This window comes from Phascolarctos cinereus, unplaced genomic scaffold, assembly GCF_003287225.1.
Source record: "Phascolarctos cinereus isolate Bilbo 61053 unplaced genomic scaffold, phaCin_HiC Scaffold_3;HRSCAF=262, whole genome shotgun sequence".
Lineage (NCBI taxonomy): Eukaryota > Metazoa > Chordata > Mammalia > Diprotodontia > Phascolarctidae > Phascolarctos > Phascolarctos cinereus.
In genome coordinates, this window is record NW_027555736.1 from 112,353,436 (window position 1) to 112,366,861 (window position 13,426).

General features: G+C 37.3%; 1 protein-coding gene across 2 annotated transcripts in view; it reads left to right on the forward strand.

Moving 5' to 3' along the window:
• The window catches only part of ADAMTSL3 (ADAMTS like 3), a 567,152-nt gene that overhangs the window by 108,371 nt on the left and 445,355 nt on the right, over positions 1 to 13,426 (forward strand). The gene's annotated exons all lie outside the window — the stretch shown is intronic.

A 13,426-nucleotide genomic window follows, 5' to 3' on the forward strand; every position in this document is an offset into this window, starting at 1 on the left:
TGTAGGAGATGGAATACTCACACCAGTAAAATCATGGATCTTTCAAGTATTGAGGTATACATCATGGTCAAAATGCCAAGGGCCTATGTAGTTTGCTTGGTTGGGGGGGAAAGGTACATACTCAGATAAGAATCCATCTATATAAGTCATAGTTTTATATTTTTAAGACTCAGAAAGATTACAAAACTAGTAAGTTTCAGAGGAGGGATTTGAACCTAGGTCTTCTCACTATAAAACCAACATACTATTGGTTGCCTCTGTTGCATGCTTCAAAAGAAAAATCTACAATAAAAAGTCAGTCCTTAAAAGGTTAAACTTTGATCAACTGAAAAATTAGCTTATCCCAAGCACCTCATTCCCATTGATGCCAGATATATGCAGCATGACTGTCATGTTCTAAAAATCCCTTTGGATCAGTGTGGCTTCTATATAGTTTATATGTTATGCAGAATTTGGCATGTCATAGAAAGTTCCTTTTCCAGTAATTATAGGACTTGAAGAGAATGCTAATTATGATTTTATTTCTGGGATTTTTTGAAAGAAAACACAGAAACTTTTTCCAAATGCAAAATGTACTTCATAATAACAAACGGATAATTTCTATCTACATTTGGGTAGATTTGAGGGAGGGAAGTGGAGAGTCAGTTGCTTTTTTATTCTTTACCTGCAGCTATAAGAAAATCATTCCCTCCTCCAACTACTAATAGTATTGGAAATGTTTCTTGAAGAATTAAAATGTTTTCTGCCACTTGAGCCTTTGCTTCCAAGTCTAAAACCATTCCATATGATGGCCCACCAACGAGGACAGTGCTCATAATGGATTTGGGTGAATTCTTCTCTTAATCCCTTCACTGTTGGATTTAATTTTAACAGAGAAAAACAGTGCTAGAATGGTTGCTATTTTTCCTTTTTAATTAGAAAAAGGAAAGATGTTTTATAAGATTTCTAGCCCACATTTTTTCCCTTCCAAGAGGGTATTTGAGTAGAAATAACTGAGTTGAGTTGTCAAGTGGTAGATTCCCAGAGTGTCAGAAACTAGCTTCCCCATGTAGAGAGAAACAGAAAAATTTATCAGCTTCTGTCATACCAATAACACACTTCTATCACTTTTAGATTTATAAAATGCTTAACAATGACAGTCCTCTAAAGTAGGTAAAGTAAATATTATAATGCCTATTTTATAGATCAGAAAATAGATGCTATTGTTGCTGTTATAAATTAAGAAGTTGAACCCATATCTCTTGATTCCAGGTCACATGCTCATTCTGTTACACTGGAAGAAAGCTAGATGTTGCAGTGGTTAGAGCCACACTAGGATCTGGAGTCAGGGAAACCAGAATTCAAATTTGGCCCCAGACATTTACTAGCATGTCACCCTGGGCAAGTCATTTAATCTCTCTTTGGCCTCAGTTTCCTTATTTATGGAATGAGAATAATAAAGCACCCACAACCCAGGGTTATAAGGATAAAATGAGATAATATTTCTAAAGAGGTATGCAAACCTTAAAGTGCTTTGTAAATTCCAGCTGTTATTATCACCATCACTACTACTACTACTACTACTACTACTACTACTACTAGTATTACTACCACTGGTGCTGCTGCTGCTGTTGCTCTTGCTACTACTACTTCACTAGTACTTACTATATTATAGTGATTCTATCTTTTTTTTTATTAATTTATTTTGATTTATCAACAATCACTTCCATATGCTTTTTTTTTTTTTTAGGCAGTTGGGGTTAAGTTACCTGCCCAGGGTCACACAGCTAGTAAGTGTCAAGTGTTTGGTATGAGGTCAAATTTGAACTCAGGTCCTCCTGACTTCAGGGCCTGTGCTCTATCCACTGCACCACCTAGCTGCCCCTACATATGCTTTTAAGTTTAAAATTTTTCTCCCCTTTCCTCCCCACCACCCTCCCCAAGATGGTGCACAGTCTGATATAGATTATACGTACACATTCCTATTAAACTTATTTTCACATTACTGATGCTGTAAGTAAGAATTAGAACCAATAGGAGGAACCACCAGAAAGAGGAAAGAAAACTCAACAGAAGAGAAAAAAAAATAGCAAATAATAGGCTTTGATCTTCATTCAAATTCCATAGTCCTTTCTTTGGATGTGGATAACATTTTACATCACGAGGCCTTTGGAGATGTCTTAGATCCTTGTATTGCTGGGAAGGGTTAAGTTTATCAATATTAGTCATCGCACAATGTGGCCATTACTGTGTACAACATTCTCTTGGTTCTGTTCACTTCACTCAGCATTAGACCATATAAGTTTCCAGGTTTTTCTGAAGTCAGCCTATTCATCATTTCTTATAGCACAATAGTATTCCATTACATTCATATACCACAACTTGCTCAGCCATTCCCCAATTGATGGGCATCCTCTCAATTTCTAATTCTTTGCCACCACAAAAAGAGTTGCTATGAATATTTTTGTACATGTGGGTCATTTTACATTTGTATGTCGTCTTTGGGATATAGCCCTACAAGTGCTATTGCTGGGTATGCACATTTTTGTAGCCCTTTGGGCATAGTTCCAAATTGCTCTTTAAAATGGTTGGATCATTTCACGACTCCACCAACAATGCATTAGTGTTCCAATTTTCCCACATCTTCTCCAACATTTATCATTTTCTTGTTTTGTCATCTTGGTCAGTCTGATAGGTGTGATGTGGTACCTTAGAGTTGTTTTGATTTGCATTTTTCTAATCAATAGTGATTTAGAGCATTTTCATGCGACTATAGATGGCTTTAATTTCTTTATAGTGACTCTATCTTAAGAAATTAAGTCAGTGTTCAGAAACTTGGTAAAAAAAAGTTCTTAACTGCATAAGGGATAGATAGGGTCCTTTTAATTGAGACAATTTGTATTTGAACTTACTTGTATTTGAAGCCTTTTTTTCTGTAGGAACATGAACTTGGTGGAAAAACAAATATCCAAATCAATAAGCATTTTGTTTTGTCAGTCCTTTCAGTCCTGTCTAACTCTTCTTTAAGAGGAGAGAAATGTGTTTTATAATCTGTCCTCTATGACTAGTTACTCTTATTATTCAGTATTGCTTTTATTTATATTATTGTAGTCATTCTATGCATGTATACATTGTATACACATGTATATGTATACAATGTATATACATACGTTGCTTCTGTTTATAAAGATTTTTTCACACTTCTCTGAATTTCTTATATTTCTTAATTCATATGCCATAACATTCCATTGCATTCACAATCCACAAATTTTTGAGCCATCCTAACCAATGAGTACCTGCTTTCCCCCCTTAGTTTCCTTGATGACACAGAAAGTGCTGTTTTGAAGATTTTGGTATAAATGAGATCTCTTAGATACACTGTCCTAAAGAGATTGCTGGGGCAAAGGTTATGGAGAGTAAAATAAACTGTCTTATAATTCCAAACTTTCCCAGAATTATTGGACTAATTTATAGTTCTTCTAATGGATTTCTATCTAAAGACATCTTCCTGCAGGCCTTCCAATATTGATTTTTCTGTCTTCTATATTTTTGGATAGTTCTGATCATTAGAAATTTTTTCTTGATAGGAAGCCTAAATCTGTTTGTTTGTTTTTTAATTTCCACTCATTACTCCTAGTTCTGCCCTTCAGGGCAAAGTATAATGTTTAATCACCCTTAAAAATAAATTAAAATTAATCAAAATATTTTGTTTTTACTTCATAGTTCTTTTCAGATTTAGCTTCCCACACACAATCCTCCTTTGTAACAGAAAAAAAAGTAGTTAAGCACAAACAACCAGTGAAGTTACAGTGTCTGTTACTGGGTCAGATTTGTATCAGAAAAAAAGCATCAGATTTACAGTGAACACAAAATGCAAAAGGTTAGTTAACATATTGGATAGAAATTAGGATCCAAGTAGATCTTAGCAGACTAAAACATTTAACTTGATATAATAAGAAATTCAGTAAGGGCACTTGTAAATAATCGTGTTCCAGTTTAGAAATAAAAATAGCTTCAGAAGCACAGACTAGAGGAAGTATATCTAGATGATAATTCCTTTGAAAAAGATATTGAGTTTGTAGTGGACTTTCAGCCAAAAACACAAAGTCAACATATAATGTGGCAGTGAGACAAGCTATTGTAAGCCTAGGTTACATTAAAGGAGGCACAGTATCTAGGAAGAGGGACATGGTAGACCCCTTGTCATCTCTTCTTATTAGACCACATCTGGAGCATAGTGTTCAATTCTGAGTGCCACCTTTTCAAAACAACATTGATAAAACTGGAGAGGTTCTAGATGAGAAACATAGTGGAGAGAGTGCAGGGTAAAGCAAACTTGAACACTAATCCTAACTTAGAAATTTATTGGTTATGACATTTGGCAAGTCAAGCCAACAAATTCCAGACCTCTGGTAAGCACTGAGATACAAAGAAAGGGAAAAATAGTCCCTGCCCTAAAGGAGATTATATTCTAATGGGGGGTGGGGCAACTATATACACATAAGATTTGTACAAGGTAAAATGGAGATTATCTCAGAGAAAAAGCACTAGAATGGAGGAGAACCAGGAAAAGGTTTTTGTAGCATTTGGGATTTTCACTCAGACTGGAAGGAAGCCAGGTCAACTAAACTTTGGATGCCTTAGTTTCCTCCTCTGTAAAATGAGGAATTTGGACTCTAAGGTCCCTTCTAGCTCTATTCAGTTCAAATCAAGAAACATTTATTAAGGCCTACTCTATGTCAGGCATTGTGCTAAGTGCTGAGGATATGAAAAAAAATAAAAACAAGACAGTCCCTGCCCTCAAAGAGCTAACCATCTAAAGGAGAAGACAACATGCAAACAAATATATACAAAGCAAGCTGTATACGGGATAATTAAGAAATAATTAAAATAACTAAAAATTAAAAGAAAGCGCTAGAGTTAAGAGGGTTTAGGGAAGGCTTTCTATAGAAGGTAGGAATTTAGTTGGGTCTTAAAGGAAGCCAGGTAGTTCAGAAGTTGGAATGGAGGAAGTGTTTCAGGCATGGGGGACAGCCAGGGAAAATGCTTAGAGCTGAGAGATGGAGGGTCTTGTTTGTGGAGTATCTAGGTGGCCAATATCATTGGATCAAACATGTTGGAGAGTAAGGTGTAAGAAGACCAAAAAGGTAGGTGGAGGCTAGATTGTGAAGGGCTTTGCATGCCTAATAGAGCATTTTGTCTTTGTTCCTGGAGGTAATAGGAAGCAGCTAGTGTTTATTGAGTAGTTGAGTGACATGAACAGACTTGCCTTTTAAGAAAATCACTTTAGTGGATGAATGGAAGATGGATTGGAGTGGGGAGAGACTTGAGGCAGGCAGAGCCACATCAGTAGGCTTTTGCAGTAATCCAGGCATGAAGCGATGAATGCCTGTACCAGGTTGGGGCAGTGTCAGAGAAGAGAAAGGAGAATATTCAAGAAATGTGGCAAAGGTGAAATGAATGGGCCATCGCAAGAGATTGGATATGGGGAGATGAGCGATATTGAGGAATCCAGGATGACTCCTTGGTTGTGAGTCTGAGGGACCGGGAGGATGATGTTTTCTGCTACAGTATTAGGGAAGTTAGGAGAGGTTAGTGTTTAGGGGGAAAGATAGCAAGTTCTATTTTGGAAATGTTGAGTTTAAGATGTAAAGACATTTGAAGATGGTAAGATTAGAGTCAGAAGACAAACTGGGACAGTAAAGGTAGAGTTGAGAATCATTAGCTTAGAGATGGTAATTAAATCCATCAGAGCTGGTGAGATCACCAAATGAAGTAGTATAGAGAGAGAAGAGAGGGAACCCAGAACAGAACCTCGATGGATATCTACATTTAGAAGGCATAATGTGGAGGAAGATCCAGCAAAGGAGACAGAGAAGGAGCAGTTAGAGAAGTAGGAGGAGAACCAGGACAGAGTCATGTTCTAAAAACCCAGAGAGAAGAGAGTATCAAGGAGAAGTAATCAGTAGTGTCAAAGGCTGTAGAAAGGTCAAGGAGAATGAGGATTGAGAAAAGGCCATTGGATTTGGCAGTTAAGAGATTACTGATAACTCTAGATATAATGGTTTTGGTGGATTGATAAGGTTGGAAGACAGATTGAAAGAGATTAAGAAGAAAGTGAGAGGAGAGAAAGTAGAGGCATCTACTGTAGATGCCCTTTTTGAGGAGTTGTGCACAAAAGGCAGAAGAAGATGACTAAGATAATGAAAGATATATGTCTATATCTATATACACTTATATACATGAAATAAAACAACCATTTTCATAACATAGTATATAGTAAATATATAATACATATTTTAAAATATACATTAAAGTTATCATGCAAAATTTTTTTCCTTTTTTTCTTCGCCCCCCTCCCCTGCCACAGAGATGGCTACCATTAGATAGATGTGTGTGTGTGTGTGTGTGTGTGTGTGTGTTTGTGTGTAATCATTCTATACATGCTTCTGGTTATCACTTCTTTCTCTGGATGCAGATAGTGTCTTCCTTCATAAGTCCTTTGTAGTTAATTTGGGTATTTATAATGGTCAAAACAACACTCACTCAAAGTTGTTCTTAAAATAATATTGCTTTTATTGGTTTTGCTCATTTTGCTCTTCCTTATTTATGCAAGTCTGTCCATGTTTTTCTAAAATCAATGAGCTTATAATTTCTTACATTACAGTAGTATTCCATCACAATTGTATACCACAACTTGTTCAGACATTCCCCAGTTGATGGGCATCCCTGCAATTTCCAGTTCTTTACTACCACAAAGAGAACTGCTACAAATATTTTAGAACATAGAGGTTCCTTTTCTTTTTTCCCCTAATCATGTTTGGAAATAGAACTACATCTTGATCGTGAGATGAACATGCCCAAATGAGAACCAGTTGGGAATGTTTAGCCTTAAGAATCTAAGACTAAGGAGGGAATGTGCTCCTTTCAAGTACTTGGAGGGCTGTCATGTAGATGAGGGATTAAATCTACATTTGAACACTTTGAAGAACAAATCATTAGCCCCAAATCAATCAACAGCAAGCTTTTATGAAGTGCTGGGTACATGTTTGGCAGCGTGCTAAGTGCCAAAGCAACCCAATTAAGATGAAATTATGTTTTTTTTGTTCCCCTTAGAATGTATGCTTGTGGGGGGTAGGGCCATGGTTCATGTATGATTTGTTCTATTTCTTTGCCTTGTGATGCTAGCATATGTTAAGATTCATCATATTTTAATTGGCATTAAAAATAATTTGAAAGCTAATTTTAGAGAATCACTTAGGCTTGGTATAAGAAGAAATTTCTTTTTTAAAATAAAATTACATGTAAAAACAATTGTTTTAAATCCAAGTTCTAGCCTTCTCTCTCTCCCCTTCCCTCTCCTTGAGATAGTAAGTAATTTGATAGATTTTATACATGTACAGTTGTGTAAAACATATTTCCATATTAGTCATTTTGTGGAAGAAAAATAGAACCAAAAAAAATGAAAGAAGGAAAGAAAGTGAAAAATAGTATGCTTTGCTCTGTATTCAGAAGCAAGTTCTTTCTCTGGAGATGGATATCATTTTTCATCATGAGTCCTTTGAGATTGCTGAGAATAGCTAAGCCATTCCCAATTCTTCATTGTACTATATTGCTGTTACTGCGTACAGTGTTCTCTTGGGTCTGCTCACTTCACTCTGTCTCAGTTCATGTATGCCTTTCCAGATTTTTCTGGAATCATCGTGCTCGTCATTTCTTACAGCACAATCATATTCCATTGCAACCAGTTGCCACAACTTGTTCAGCCATTCTACAATTGATGGACATCCTTCTAAGAATAAATTTCTTAATACTTAATAGTAGCTGGCACTTACATAATGCATCAAGGTTTGCAAAGTGCTTTACAAATACTATTTTATTTTATCCTTGCAACAATCCTGGGCAAGATTATTATCCTCCTTTTGTGGATGACAAAACTAGGGCAGACAGATTAAGTTCCTACTGCTTAGCACAGTGCATCACATACAGTAGGCAGTTAACAAAAGCTTATTGACTGACAGATTTGCCCAGAATCACACACTACATCCTGATGAAGCCCATTCAACTCTTATGCAGCTAAGTGGTATTGTAGACGGATCCCTGGACCTGGAGTCAGGGAAACCTGTCGCCATTAAATTAATCACATAAATTAAGAGGTGGACAGAAACTAGGAAGTGATAGGATCATAGATTTGGAGCTGGAAGGGACTTCAGAGGCCACTAAGTCCACGCTGTGCATTTACAGGTGAGGAAACTTGGACCCATATGGGTTAAATGATTTGCTTAGGGTCACACAGTTATTAGGCATTTGAGTCAAGATTCAAATTCGGGTCTTCCTTATGTAAGCACTATATCCACTATACCCCCTAGTTAGGTCATCTAGTCTTATCTGTACCCAACCAACTTCTTTATTTTTATGTGCTCTGTTAAATAGCCTTTGGGAAGGGAAAGGAGTCACTTCCTTTTAGTTCTTGAGTCTGCTGCACTTCCCAATCTTTGGGGGTCCTAGAATCCCTGAGATCTTCTGGCCTTGATCTTAATGTGCCAGCAAAGGTAAAACTTAGTAAAATAATTGCACAGTTTTGCTCTAGAAAAGTATTTAATGGAAATCATCAGCATATGTGTTACAGGGGAATTCTTAGCTCAGTAATGAACATATACATCTACTTATACATTTTATACTAATAAAATATATATATATGTATATATATATATATATATGATATTTAAACATGTATAAAATGTGTTTATACAAAACATTTTATACTAATGATCTATTTTGCTCTCCAAGCACACAGACTATCCATTGAATCACTAGCTCAGCAACATACACATTTGTCAGTAATGACTTCTATTTAACAACAATAGTATCTTAAATCCTCAGAATATAATACACATAAATGAGGTTACCATAGATTATAATTGATACCTGTCATAGCCTAGCAGCAATACCTGGACATGAGAGCACCTGGATGTATCAGCTCAGAGGTGAAAGAAAGGGGGCAGAGAAGAAACAGCATAGGAAAACCCTATAGTTGTGCAGGTAGGCCTCTACCTGGTCCCTCATGGCCATTTGGAAGGAAAAAGAGACTGCTGATTCCATCCACAGCCAGAAGAGGGTTAGAGAATAGCTCTTGGGGGAGCAGATGGGCAATGGACATAATACATATGAACTAAAGCCAAGCAAGGACCAAAAGCAAGACTTCAGAAACCCCATCTGTAAAGCTACCCCGTCCCCCCCCCCCCAGTTCTGTGTCTAACTGAAGAAAACCTCTGCACTGGCAGCAGCCATGTGGGGAGGGGTAGTGGATTCTGCTGCTTTCTCTCTTGATGCAACCACACTGCCAGGAAGAAGGGAAGAGGGGAAGCATGTTTTATTTACTCTTCCTCCCCTCTGCATTCAGGTAAGCTAGCAAGAGAGAGTTGGGGAAGGAGTAGGTTATTCTGCTTTCCCATCACTAACCCCAGTCAAAAAATTTAGAAAATGTTAGCTTTCTTTTATAGTCTTGGAAGGCATAGTGATACTTAGACATTGCTATAAAGTGTCAGATATTAACTCTAATATTAGCAAAGGATATTAGGAGCTAGAGACACCTCATAACATTCCTCCCTCCCCATCATTGGGTGGAAGATAGAAATCATTAGGCCAACCACATTACCATGTATAGGAGAAGCTGAGGACATGCTGGAACAGTTCTAGCTTAATTCCATGTTTTAATTGAAATATTTTCCCAAAACATCATCTGGCCTTGTGCCACCATCGTTTCAGATTTGACATATCCAAAACTGAATTAATGAACGTACACTGACAAACCGGCTTATCCTCCGGACCTCTGAGTTTTTGTTACTGGCGCTTTTCTTCTTTTCGTTACCCATTCTTAAAACCTCAAAATCCCCATTTGAGCCTTGCTTCTCCTGTGACCCTCACACACAAACAGTTGCCAGATCCTGTTGATTATTCCTTCAAAATGTCCTGCCTATTCACCATTTCCTTTCCAAGCCCACTGCCAGCATTGTAAAGGCAGGATTGGTAAAGAGCAAATTTGTGGGACTGTGGACTCTTGGGAAATCACCATGTTGCTACAAGTGCATAAGCAAATCCATTAACAAGGAAACAAAGATTCTTTAGACTGAATTAATAATAAATCTCACACCTGCATGCTGCTACTTTCCAAATGAGGCTGATGCTGTCATTGATAAAATACACATTGGTTTAAAAAGTGTTAATGAATCCATTTTAGCCTTTTGTCCTGATGCATTTTCTTAGCAAATGGTTGTTAATAGCATACCTACTGCCATCTGAGGGTTTGCAAAAAGGGGTGATTTTAGGTAATCTACTGGTCTCCCTAGCTCTTCCTTCCTTCAGTCCATTCTGTGCAGCAGTACCACTAGACTAGTCTTTCTTTTTTTAAAACAATAGTTTCCCAATTGCATGTAAAAACAATTTTTAATATTCATTTAAAAATTTTTTGACTTCCAAATTCTCTCTTTCCCTCCTTTCCTCTCTCTCTGAGATGGTAAACAATTTGATATAGTTTATACATTAGAATAGTCTTTCTTACATACTACTTTTATATAGTTTCCTATTCAAGAGCCTTCAAGGCCTCCCCGTTTTTTACTAACATTTAAAGCCCTACACAACCCAATCCCAATTTACTTTTCCAGCTCTGTAGACATTCTTCATCCTTCTTCCTCCTTCCCCCTGCTGCCTTTGATCCAGACAAAAAGACTTTCTTTCTGTTCTTCACATACTACACTAATGTGCATAGGCATGAAGTGTCCTCTCTCCTTACCTCTGCCTCCTAGGGTGTCTGTCTTCCTTTAAGATGCAACTTGGGTACCATCTTGTGCATGGAGCCTTTCCTGTGTCTCTCACTTCCTCCTAGTGCCCCTTTCCCAGATTATTTAATATTTAACTGCTTTGGAAATATTTATATTTATTTGCTTTCTACTTATGCTGCATATATTGTTTTATGCTACATAGTTGTCTCATTAGAACATAAACTCCTTTTGGGTAAAAGTTGTTTCATCCTTTGCACTAGTATCCTCAGCACTAAGCATAACCACTGGTATATAGTAGGAGCTTAATAAATGTTGATTAATTGATTGATAAAGCACAGGGAGGGCTATGAGTATAACAAAATACAGTGAATCAGCATGTGTGTATCAGATATAATCCTTACATTGACTATTTGTGTCTTCTGTCTGTGTTGAATTCTTAGACCTTCTTGTTTCCCAGGTCCACAGTCTCCAGATTCCTGGATCCTGCTGAGTACATTATGCTTTCCTTCTGGTCCTGTGGCATTTCTGTCAACACTTTATAGATTTAGGATGGCAATTTCAGCATTCAATTATTTATTTCCTCTTTAAGCTTTAGCCTGTAGTTAGAGGGCTCTGCTGCCAGGGTATGGCCATGCAGTCTGAATAACCAAGCTTTGGCCAGGAGCTAGTTAGCTGAGAATAATTAGTGGATTTTTCAAAGAAAAATTTAAAGATACAGAAAAATTCTTATTAAAATAACTAATGCATAATAAATAATATATTTTAAATGGATAAGCATTTATTAGAATAAGCTTTTACTTAATTCAATACCTAGGTATAATTTGGTACCTTAGTTACTAATCTTTAACTGGCATACACTACAACTTATTTTGATCAAAGTTATTGCCAGACTTAATTAAAATATATTGTTATAAGTCACCTTGGATCCTTATCTTAGAGTCTAACATCTCCTTGATATTTCTAAGACTTTAGGTCATTATGTATCAGATGTTCTTCTGGGTAGTTTGCTGTTAACTAACAACTCCCAACAGCTATCAAAATTCATTTTTGTCTAGACTTCAAGTATCTCTGTGTCATCTTCTGCTTCTCTGTCCAAGACAATTAATTGAACTTTTATTGAGCACCTAGTGTATGCAGGAGAAGCACTGTGGTATGATAGAGGATTGGTCTTCCCTGGCAAGTATGTAACCCCGTGTGACCCTGGATAAATCTCTTAACCTCCCAGTACTCTAGGCAACAGTTAGAGATCGCCAGTCACAGAGAAGGTGCCAGCCTGCATTAGTAGAGGGAACTTGCTTATCTGTGAGTTCCTTATATCAATGAAATCACAGGTTTAGTCTCTATTCCTACTAAATATGAAGGGATTAAGTAATATTATGGATAGTAAAAAAGATGAGGAATCATTCCTGCCTCGAGACTCACCACCCTGTAGGAGAAATACTACACTAAAAAATAGCATGTTAAAAACCTGTAGGAAACATTTTGCCTAAGTCTTCAGGGAGTTCAGAGGAGGCAGATATATTTTAAACTAAGGCAAACAGGGCAGCTTGCATTGAGGAGACGGAATTGGAGGATCCATGATTTCATCAATTGGAAGTAAAGGATGAGAGAGGGCATCCCAGGTATAGGTAATAGTATCAGCAAAAATAATGAGGTGGGAAATTGGAGAATGTGTTCAGTGAATGATGAATAGTCCACATTGGTTAGAGCATAGGTTAAATTCAGTTTAGTTGATGCTAATTTCATACTATATGTAGGATAGGGTCAGCTAGGTGGTGCAGTAGGTAGAGTGTCACTCTTGGAGTCAGGAAGACTCATCTTCTTGAGTTTAGATCTTGTCTCAGATACTTATTAGCTGTGTGACCTTGGGAAAGTCATTTAACCCTGTTTGCCTCAGTTCATCATCTATAAAATGAGCTGAAGAAGAAAATGGCAAACCATTCCAGTCTGTTTGCCAAGAAAAACCCAAATGGGTCACAAAGAATCAGACATGCCTGAAAAACAACTGAACAACAATGAGACAGGTTAGAAAAATAGTTTTCTGTCGACTTCTGTTCTTTTTTCCATCTAGAGTAGTGTATAGAGTGCTGGGCCTAAAGTCAGAAAAACATGGGCTCAAATCCCACCTCAGGTAGTTACTAGCTGTGTGAATCTGTAGCTGTGTGAATCTGGGCAAGTCACTTCACTTCTGTGATTCAGTTTCCTTATTTGTAAAATGAAGGGGTCACATTTGATGACCTCTAAGTTCCCTTTCTGTCTGTGATCTTACAGTGGCAGCAGAAGGAGATTGTAGTTGTTTAGCATGAGGAGAATGGTATATGGTATACTGGAAAGATCACTACACAAAGAGTATTGAGACCTGGGCTCCTGTCCGGGCTCTACCGCGCAATAATTGCTTTATGATCTTGGATAAATCTTAATCTTTCCAGACCTCAGTTTCCTCATTGACAAAATGAAGGTATTGAAAAAAAAGGTTCCTTCCAGATGTAACATCCTCTGATGCTAAGTTCTAGGTCCTTGTGAAGAGCTGCTTCTGAATTTTACAATTGGGAAAGTGTTCTTACTGTCATAGGAGAAGGAAGCCTCTCTCCCAGGAGGAATCTAGGTGTCAGCGCTGGTGTTTACTGATAAACTACATCCAGTGCTGTTCTTTTCAAATAAGAAAG